At 35.5% G+C, this 10,894-nt stretch overlaps 1 non-coding gene across 1 annotated transcript; it reads right to left on the reverse strand.

The window, feature by feature from the left end:
• Positions 1 to 2,177: 2,177 nt before the first annotated feature.
• Positions 2,178 to 2,284, reverse strand: LOC123388646. Its single transcript, XR_006603107.1, has one exon. It is a non-coding gene; the product is annotated as a U6 spliceosomal RNA (small nuclear RNA).
• Positions 2,285 to 10,894: the final 8,610 nt, after the last annotated feature.

Consider the following 10,894-nt stretch of genomic DNA (forward strand, 5'->3'; position numbering starts at 1 on the left):
AAATAATTTCCATGACTCTTTTACTCCTCTCTTTCTGGAACTCCACATCATGTGTATGTTGGTATATTTGTTGGTATTCCATAATCTCTAATGTTCTTTTTATTTTTCCTAATTTTTTTCTGTTCCTCAGACTGAAAAATCTCTATGGACATATTTTAAGTCCAATAATTATTTTCTGCCTGATCAGATCTGCTATTAATGTCCTCTAGTGAATTTTAAATTTTAATTATTGTACTCTCACCTCTAGAGTTTGTATTTTATTCTTTTTGTATTATTTCTATCTCTTTGTTAATATTGTCATTTGATTAGACAATTGTTATACTTTTCTTTAACTCTTTAGTCATAGTGTCCTTTAGTTCCTTGAACATATTTAAAACAGCTGCTTTTAAGTCCTTGTCTATTGAATACAACATCGGGGTCTCCTCAGTAATACTTTCTGTAGGCTACCTTTTTTCCTATGTATGTAACATGTTTTTTTATCTTATAATTTTTGATTGAAAAACTGGTCATTGTAGATATTACACTGTAACAACTCTGATAACAGATTCCTTCCTCACCCCCCAAGTTTTGTTTGTGTTGTGTTTCTGCTGTTATTGTTTTTCTTGTTGCTTCTAATTTTTTCAAAGGATTTTTCCAGGATAATTCTGTAGTTTCTCTTTTCCTTGAAGTGTGTGGCCACTGAGTTCCCAACTCTCATTTATTAAGTTCTTATTTTTATTTTTAAGCTTGCATCCTAGGGGTCAGCCCATGATCAGTATAATTTAGTGTCAACCAATGATAAGCTAAAATTCCTTAAATGCTTGCTTAGATGTCTACTTCTCTTTGCCAAGGAAATTTGTGTGAAAAGGCATGCTTTCAAATTTTAAGCATTTTATAATTTCACTTCCTACTTACACAGAGCCTTGAGTATAGAGAGGTGAGTGACTGGGACACTTTCCTCTCCCAGGTCTTTTCTAGGCATACAGAAAGTCCTGTATGAGAGTAGCTTTCTTGATCCCAGGAATATGTTGAAGCTTTTCAAAGTTCCTAATGGTCATTTAGTTCTCTAGGACTTGCCTTTAAAGTTGTAACCAAGTTCTTGTTTTCCCAACCAAAATAAAGCTGCCTTAGGCAGCACTACTATTACTTTCAGACGGCTATGCTCTAGGGACAGAACTTTTTGCACTATGCTGAGCTGAGTCAAATCTAATAGCCACAACACCTCAGGAATGGATATTTTTCAAGAAGCTGCCTGTACAGACAAAATATTGACTGTGTCTTGGGGATGGGGTTTTTAACATAACTCTAAAAGAGATCAGTCCTTATCTTTGGATGCAAGACTACTGGCTTCTCATAAGATTCCACACCACTGAACTAGGGATGGGTGGGTGATGGGAATAACTAAAAGTCAAAACACTGTAAGTCCTGCTGTCTTCCAAAAGTTCAGTAGTTTCTCATGGATAAATGATTTGGAGTTTGTTCTATAGATTGGTTAATTGTCAGACTTATGAAATGGTTAATTTTAGTTGTTTTGTCATTTTTCCATTTTTTTAAATTGTTTCCATGAAAAGCAAGTTCACTAAGGCCCTCAGAGTACCAGTCTAGAAGTTTTCTCTTTCTTATGTACCCATCTCACCTCCAGTTGTCTGTAAAATTTAGTATTATAAGAATAAAAGTAAAATAATTCTTACTTATAACTGTATCATCAGCAACCAGAAATCTTTTCACATAGGAAGTACTCAAGGAAAGAGATTAAATTGGGAGAGTAGGTAAAAGTATAGATTAGTGGTGGCTGGGGATGGGGGGGAAGATATGTGTTTATATGTATGAGCACTCCATTCATTAATAATTGCTCTAAGAACACAGAAAATTAAGCACTGACTAGTTATGGAAAATGGAAAGCTAATGGAGAAAAATACATTTGCTTTTACTTTTTGTGCTTTTTTAATACTTGAAATTTTAGAGCAGCATGGATTAAACCTATATTTAATATAGATAGAGTGATAGATGGATAGAATTAAATTATCCTCAAAAAAATTATTCTCTGTACAGATTATTCTTTGTCAGTGGTTCTTCAAAAATATGGCTTTTACAATTCAGTAAAAAGCAAAGTATGAAAAATGAAATGAGACTACCACACCAAGTACAGTAAGAATAATTTAAATTACCTAAGATTAAATAGTTCTTTCAATTTTTTTTTAAATATGGAATGCTTCACGAATTTGCATGTCATCCTTGTGCAGGGGCTATGCTAATCTTCTCTGTATCTTTCCAATTTTAGTATATGTGCTGCCGAGGTGAACACTCTGTCAATGCTTTTTACAGTAACATTTGCTTTTGTGGAAGTTATTTCTCATGTAGAGACAAAATGGTGGAATCAGAAAGTTAATCCTTTAAAGGAAAATCAAGAGTATTTAGTCCAAACACTTCATTTTACAATTTCACAACGTGGAAGTCCCCACATTTAAAATATTTTCTTAATCACATATGGCAGAACAATTGTCCACTTCAGGTTCTCTTAATCATGAGATCCTTTGGGAATTTTATTAACTAAACATTTGTAAAGGGACCCAAGAGATCTGTTCTATAGAAAGAGTTACACATTATGGTGCCAGTGAAATGTATAGAGAGTACAGAAAAGATGGAGATAACTTTTACCTCAACCTTCTTATTGTAGATAGATAAAAGATGTTAAGACTCAATATGTGCTTCTCCAGAACAGCAGGACTCAAAGTGCAGTCCCAGGAGTCCCCAAGACCTTTTGGGGGATATTTAAAGTCAAAGCAGTTGTTTGTTTGGTTAGTTGGTTGGTTGTTTTTTTTCTAAAGATTTTATTTATTTATTTGGCAGAGAGAGAGAAACCACAAGCAGGGGGGGCAGAGGGAGAGGGAGAATCAGGTTTCCCACTGAGGAGGGAGACCAATATGAGGCTCATCCCAGGACTCTGGGATCATAACCTGAGCTGAAGGTAGACGCTTCACTGACTGAGCCACCCAGGCACCCCAAAACAGTTTTTATAATAATGTTAATATGTTATTTGCCATTTTCACCTTCATACCTTTTTTAAAATTTTTATTTATTTTTTAAATTTCTTTTCAGCGTTCTAGAATTCATTGTTTATGTACCACACCCAGTGCTCCATGCAATATGTGCCCTCCATAATACCCACCACCAGGCTCACCCAGCCTTCCACCCCCAGTCTCTCCAAAACCTTAAGATTGTTTTTCAGAGTCCATAGTCTCTCGTGGTTCAAATTTCCCCAACTCCCTTCTCCTCACCATCTCCCCATGTCCTCCATGTTATTTCCTATGCTCCACAAATAAGTGAAACTATATAATTAACTCTATGCTTGACTTATTTCACTCAGCATAATCTCTTTCAGTCCCATCCATGTTGATAGAAAAGTTGGGTATTCATCCTTTCTAATGGAGGCATAATACTCCACAGTGTATATGGACCACATCTTCCTTATCCATTCATCCGTTGAAAGGCATCTTGGTTCTTTCTACAGTTTGGCGACTCACTTTCATATCTTTTATAAAAGTACAGTGAAGTTCTCCAGTGACTAGATGTCACAACAGTTTAAATACAGAAGCAGATCTGAAAATCCAGCTGTCTTTTATTAAGCCAGGAATTAAAGAGATTTGCAAACCTGTGAAGTAATACCATTCCTCAATAAAATTTTGGTTTGGACATTATAATTATTTTTTATAAAAATTTTACCTGTTAACCTATAATGGGCTTATTGTTATTTTTAGGAAATAAATAAATATTTTTTTCTGTTTTAATTTATATTATGGATAATATGGATAGACATAACCATCATAAAGAAAAGTTCGTGGAGGTCCTCAAAAATGTTTGAGTATAAAGTGGTCTTGAAGCCAAAAAATTTGAGACTTGCAGCATTGGATCAGTCAATCAAAAGACAATAGACATGTATTACAATAAATATATTACAATTTACAGGTAAAATTTATTTACTGAAATTTTTTATCAAATACAAAATTTAAGAGAGAAAGAAATTACACTGATTGAAACACAATCTTAATATGGTGAAATAGTACAAACTCAGGTAATCAATGGAAAAAGAACTAATTTACCTTAGTAAACAAAGAAACTAAAAACCAAGAATACTCTGAAATAATTAACATCTTGTATCCTTCTGTCAGTTGTGACCAGAAATAGTAAAGCATTACAATAAGTACTTTGGATGAAAAAGAATCAACAGTAGTAAGAAGGAAAATTTCAAAATTAGTTTTGACAAAACTTAGGCATTTATTTCTTTTCTTTTGTTTTAATATTTTATTTATTTATTTGATAGAGAGAGAGAGGATAGGGAGAGGAGCAGAGGGATAGAATCTTCAAGCAGACTCCCCACTGAGCATGGAGCCAAACATGGGGCTTGATCTCATGACCTCCTGAGATCATGACCTGAGCTGAAATCAAGAGACAGATGCTTTACCGACTGAGCTTCCCAAGCACCTCTCAGATAAAGCTAAGAGCACACCCTGTGAATAACCTGAGGAAGCCAATCCACAGGAGCAAAAGAAGCAGCAAATGACCAAGGGAACTGGAACAGCCTTGAAAGTGAATGGCAATGTGAATGGCTATATAGAGGAGAATAAGAGCATTCACCAGGACTGACATCTTTCCAACTCTAGCTTTCAGAAGTACATACCTTAGAGATACTGTGGAGTTCAGTTACAGACCACCACAATAAAGCAAATATCACCATAAAACAAGTCAGAATGAATTTCTGGGTTTCCCAATGCATGCAAAATTGATGTTTACACTATCTTACAGTCTTTTAAGTGTGTAATGGCATTATGTATGTCTAAAAATTGTATACACTTTAATTTTAAAATATTTTATTGCTAAAAATGTTAATAGCCATTTGAATTTCAACAAGTTGTAATCTTTTCTATGTTTACTCACATAGAACTTCTTTCAAAATTGGAGTTGATCCTCTCAAACCCCGCTGTGCCTTATCAGCTAAGTTTATGTAATATTTTAAATCCTTTGTTGTCATTTTAACAACTTTCACAGCATCTTCACCAGCGGTAGACTCCATCTCAAGACACCACTTTCTTTGCTCAACCATAAGAAGCAACTCCTCAACCACTCAAGTATGATCATAAGATTGTAGAAATTCAGTCCCATTTTCAGGCTCCACTTCTAACTCTAGTTCTCTTGTTATTTTCCCCACAGCTGCAGTTACTTCCTCCACTCAAATCTTGAACTTTCTATTTGTAAAAAACACACTATAAATCCAATAAAGTGAAACAATAAAATGAGGTATGCCTGTAAACTGCACGTATATTCTGTTTCTATTTTTTTATAGATTTTGTTTATTTATTTAAAAGATCGATCACAATCTGGGAGCAGACAGGGAGGAAGCAGAGAGAGGCATTCAGTAGGGAGGCTGATGTAGGGTTTGCCCCCAGGACCCTGGGATCATGACCTAAGCTGAAGGCAGGCGCTTAACTGAGAGTGAACCACACAGTTGCACCCATTCTGTTTCTTATAATCCAAATAGTCTACCTAAAGCTTTCTGCAAATCTCATCCAATTATCCATTTCTAGAAACTGAAATGTGACAAACCCTTATTTTCACAGGCATGAGGATGAGGATGAGGAGACACAATACTATTTCTGGTCACAAATGACAGAAGGATACAAGATGTTAACTAACCCTATGTGTTTAAGTGTACTTAAGTTATAAATGTTATCTATAATCTTTTATTTACAACATAGAATTAGTTCAGAATTTCTATGTGTCTTTCTGGAAGAAATGTAAAGTTCTATGTTGTGCAGGTACTACTCTATACCTGCAAGGGGTTTAGCTCATTATTTGAGCCAAAAACCAAAGAAGTAATTTTAAAAAAAAGGGGGAGGAGGGGTTTCCAGACAGAGCAGCAGTATTTTTGGCTTTTAGAATAAAGTCAGGAAATACCATTAATCCTATCATATTCTGAGAAAACAAGCAACCTCTCCTCAATGTGGAGAGCCTGCTGCTTTCAAGTCCCTTTACATCGTAAAGTGCCCTAGGAAATTGTGGTCTCCTTCAGGGAGTTCTGAAAACATCTCTGAGAGGGCACTCGCTTGATATTAAAAATCAAAACAATTTTGACTTGACTAAATCAGCAATCTGGGACTATCTCACAGAAGGAAAAAGCTATTATCAGAGGAGAGATTTTAGGAGACTAATTCTAAGTCTACTAATTGTAGAATATATTTTCATGACAGGAAATCTTTCCGTGAGAACATAGGAGAATTTTCATTAAAGTAAAACGTCAACAGAACATAAATATTTTTGCTCTGATGGGTTTAAATATTAAAAACAAGTATATAAAATCAGTGTTTAAATCCTACTCGAAAGTAGGTGAGGTACATAGCTAAATAAATAAACCATAATGTAAGTATCCAATAAATATCCAAAATATACAAATTGTAAGCACATTTTCCAGTGACTGCCCTTAGTCACAACACATTTGAAACCTAATTTTATTTCCTTTGAGCAGTTTTCAAGCCATCTAAAGAAATCTAGCTTGTGTTTAGCCATATCTTATATTTTTTTACCCCAAATGGTATTACCTAAGCTTGACAATTTTATCAGCCTTTGGCAAATATCAATTTTTTGGGAAAACATAAAATAATACTGACTTTTTACCTTTTCCCTCAAATCGGTTCTAGTCTAAAAAAGAAAAATGATGATTAAGGCTTTTAAAAAATGGATACAAATTAAAAAGCTTTAATTCCAAAAATAGTTCCAAAATATTTTGCATATTAATACAGTTAATTTTGTGTTAATTTCTTCTTAATTTTGTCTGTTAATTTTGTGTATTAATACAGACTGTTAATACAGTCTCCCTAGATGATCACTGTAGAATGGAGAACTCACAGAGAAACATTAACCCCATTGTACTTAATTACTAAGCCACACTAAAGAGAGAACTAAAAACAATAGAAAAATGTTCATTTATTGCATTGTTATCATTATTTTTGTTTCTGCTACTCTTCTGTGTTGACATAGTCCAATATCTGTTCACACACTCACACACACACACACACACACACACACTCTTACTCTGTGGTAAGCAGAACTCTAAGCTGGTCTTATTTCCCATCTGAACCCTCTAATTAAATCTGAATATGCTTTACTTGATAAATTTATTGTGTAAGTATAATAAGATTTAATTTGCTGAACATCTATTACACATCAGAAGTTATTTCCTAACATGTAGGAATCTTAATGTGGATTCTGTCTATGGGCAAGTAAGAAAAAGTGAAATATGTCCAAAAATGTCTATGATAGAAAGTACAAAAATATAGCTGCTACAGGAGAGGTACCAAAAAAGAGCAGGGGATTAAAATTACTTTATTATTTCAAATGGGATTATCACCCTATAGTGAGAAGTAATTAAAATATCCTTTCAGATGAGTTCATTAACATTTACTGCGGTAGTTAATTTTATGCATCACCTTGGCTGGTGATATCATGGAATATACAGATACCTAGTTAAACATTTTGGCTGCATTTGTGTAGGTGTTTTGAGAAGAGGTTAGCATTTGAATTGGTAGACTGAGCAAAGCAGGTTATCTACCCCAATGTGGATGGCTATCATCCAATCTGTTCAGAGTCTGAATAGAATGCAAAAGAGGAGAAAAGGAAAATTCTTTTCCCACTGGACAGCATGAGATTAAACATTAGTATTCTGCTCTGGACTGGGACTTATACCATCAGTTTTAGTCCCAGCTTACTGAACCTAGATTAGAATTCTAGGACTGGTTTTCTTGGGTCTCCAGTTTGTAGACAGCAAACTAAAGACCTCTCAATCTCCATATCACTTGCCCACATTATATATATATATATATATATATATATATATATATATATATATATATATATATAGTTTTGTTCTCTCTATAAAGAATCCTGACATTGACTTTGGTACTGAAAGTGGTTTAGAGGAACAAAATTTTAAGGATGAGTTTCCTCAATCAGTTCTATGGTTTCAAGAATTGGCCTTCCATTCTGATTATATTTGAAGATGACATTGCCTATATTCCTAACAATAAAGAGAGCACGGGTATCTGGCATGATCTGGTAATGGAGATATGCAAAATATCTCTGTTGGATATTCTTAATGAACCACTTATAAGAGGCAAGAAGCTGGGGAGATATACATATGACACTTTCAAACAAACTTTGGAAAAGTAATAAATAAATTAAGATTGATACCACTGGATGAAGTGATGAACGAAAAGGATAAGCTCAGGAATTGCATTATCAGCCCAAGTGCTGCATAAATGACATAAAAGCTTCTCTGTGTACCCTGAAGAAGACGCAGTAGCTGCAGGGCTGATATTGCTGAAAAAGCAAACACTGAATCTGATCTTGCAACTGGCTGAGTTATAAAACAGGATAAACCCTTGGGCTCACAGGGTGTCCACTGTTAAAGTGAGGGTATTGACTGGGAAAAAATGGGATCTTGTAAATTGGGATGGGAATTGTGGAAGATCCTAATGAAGTGGGGTCTTTGAGCACCTAAATACTGATGAGTCTTCTTGGTCAGTGGAGGATGCCTTTCTATACCCAGTGATCACCTGTCCACCCCCATTTGAGTAAATTAACCCTGCACTGCCCAAAGAAATGCAAATGGCCTGCCCTGAGCCATTTGCCAGGGAGAAAACAATGCTGATTCTCCTCAGGACTCACCAGCACCTCCTCTTTTTGCTTCTGCACACGTGATTAAACTCAAGTCCCCTTGGGTTCTTCAAGGTAGGGACAAAGTGTGACCCATAAGTTGGTATGCTATACTCCAAAGAAACTACTTGAATTTTTTTAATTTATAGAGACAGAAATCTAGGAAATATGTGTGGGAATGGATACTAAGAGTGTAGGATAATGGTGAAAATAACATACGGTTGGATCAGGCCAAATTTATTGATAATAAGCTCACAAAACAGAGATTCTGCATTTAATGCTACAATCTGAGGAGTTAAAAAAAAAAAAAAAAGAGAGAGAGAAGGTGTGTCTAACAGTTTGCTTGGTTAGTTGGCTAAACCATGAAGCAAAAGGTGTTCCACAGTAAGTGAATTAGAAATGGTGGACTTGCCTTTGTTTAATATAGAGGAAGGTATTCAAAGGTAGGTAGGCAATGTTACTCAACTGAACAGGAGAGTCAAAGCAGCAATTAGAATAGTTTGACTTTGAACTGACTTATAGCACTGGCTAATTGATAATTGTGATTCTGGAAATGAAATAGAAGGTATACAAAAGTCTTACTTGATTTTATTTCACGGGTCAAGTGAATAGTCTAACTTGAATCATAAATACAGTTAGTCATGGTCCCTCAATCAATTCCCAGATGTTAGCTAGTTTACAAACCAAAATCCCTTGAGTGAAGGGAGGGCAGTTCTCCTTGAAGAAGGACCCCAGTACACTACTAAATTTATTCTGTTAATCTTTATCCCAGCCTTCTCCAAAGGGACCTATAGTCTTTTATGAGGGTAATTGTGCATTGGGGAAAAGGAAATAGACACTTTGAGAAATACTGAGCACTGATTCTGAATGATACTAACTACAAGATACCCCAAATGTCACTGAGGCTCAATAGTTATAATAGGGGCTTATGGAGGTCAGCTGATCAATGGAATTTTTAGTCAGGTCCATCTTATAGTGGGCCTAGTTGGTCCTCAAACCCATCTGTGGTTATTTCTGGAATGCATAATTTGGTTTCCTAAACTGTGGATTAACTATTACAAAGAAGACCAAGTGGAAGCCATTGGTTCAGTCACTATCTAAGAAAATGGTAGACTAAATGAAATACCACATCTTTGGAGGGATTGTGAAAATGAATGATTACCATCATGAACTTGAAGGATGCAGGGATGGTGAATCCCACCGCATCCCCATCCAGCTCACCTGCCTGCCTCTGCAGAAGTCAGATGGATCTTGGAGAATGATAATAGATTGCCACAAGCTTAACCAGGTATTGATTTCATTGCAGCTGCTGTAGCAGATGTGATTTCATTTCTTGAGCAAATTAGCACATCTCCTCATACCTGGTACATAGTTATTGATCTGGCAAATGCTCTCTCCTCCATATAAGTTAATAAAGACCATGAGAAGCAGTTTTCTTTCAGCTAGCAAGGCCAGCAATATACCTTCACTGTGCTGTCTTAGTCAACTCTCCAGCTTTATATCATAATTTACTCTGTAGGGATCTTGATGTTTTTCCCCTCCCACAAGTTTTCACACTTGTCCATTACATTGATGACATTAGGTTGACTGCTAAAATGCTTATTATAAAAAAATTACAAGATATGGACACCTGGGTGGTTCAGTGGGTTAAGCCTCTGCCTTCAGCTTCATGATCTCACGGCTCTGGGATCAAGACCCACATCAGGCTCTCTGCTCAGCAGGGAGCCTGCTTCCTGCCCCCCCCCACCGCCCACCTGCTGCTCTGCCTACTTGTCATTTCTGTCAAATAAATCAATCAATAAATAAATAAGATCTTAAAAAAAAATACAAGATATGACAAATGCTGGTGAGGAGGCAGAGAAGAGGGAAACCTCATGATCTATTGGTGGGAATGTAAGTTGGTGTAGCCACCATGTAAAATAGTATAGAAAAATTTAAAATTTTTAAATTAAAAATAGAACCATAGAAAAATGCTCTCAGCAATCGCACTTTTGGGTATATGTCTGAAGGAAATGAAACCACTATCTTAAAGAGACATCTATACCCCTAGCATTATTTATAATAGCCAGACATGGAAACAACCTAAATGTCCATTTATGGATGAATAGATAAAGAAGATGTGGTATATGTATACAAAAGAATATTCTGCCATTGGTGACAATACGGGTAAATGCTGAAAGCATTATATTAAGTGAAATAAAACAGACAA

The sequence above is a fragment of the Mustela putorius genome, unplaced genomic scaffold (assembly GCF_011764305.1).
Source record: "Mustela putorius furo isolate JIRA1106 unplaced genomic scaffold, ASM1176430v1.1 tig00003907_pilon_pilon_pilon:0A:0A:0A:0A, whole genome shotgun sequence".
NCBI classification, from domain to species: Eukaryota; Metazoa; Chordata; class Mammalia; order Carnivora; family Mustelidae; genus Mustela; species Mustela putorius.